The sequence below is a fragment of the Carcharhinus amblyrhynchos genome, chromosome 17 (assembly GCF_965287045.1).
Source record: "Carcharhinus amblyrhynchos chromosome 17, sCarAmb.v2.hapA, whole genome shotgun sequence".
Taxonomy (NCBI): domain Eukaryota; kingdom Metazoa; phylum Chordata; class Chondrichthyes; order Carcharhiniformes; family Carcharhinidae; genus Carcharhinus; species Carcharhinus amblyrhynchos.
The window spans coordinates 35,109,171-35,109,647 of NC_137340.1; positions in this window are offsets into that span (position 1 = coordinate 35,109,171).

Sequence of the window (477 nt, forward strand, 5' to 3'; positions counted from 1 at the left end):
TTTTCTCATGATGGATATTCTTTGTGAAAATAAAAAAATACTGACAAGCATCTGCAAAGTATTATTTCAGAGTCTGAAAATTGTGCAGTCATTCAGCATTCCATTATAGCTCAAAACGTTATGAATATAACATCCAGTAGTGGTTACCTGACTCTGAACTGCTGCCACTGAAATATGATAGATAATTTATTTGAAGTCATGGTTGGTTAATTTATACTGCATACTAATTTGAATCTGAAAACTGTTTCAAAGGTAAATGCCGTTATAATTGAGAATAATGAGTGAAAAGGCAGAAAATTCAAGTGGTGCAGGTTACAGCATAAGATGAAAAACAATTCAGGTTTATGTAAGAGAGTGACTAAAAGACTGTAATGCAACCCTGTCTCTGACCACTAGGATTATAAATAGGTGAGAGGATATTCAGCCCATGTTCTCGGTTAGGGTGAATACACCGGCACAATATCCAGAGACTTGGGA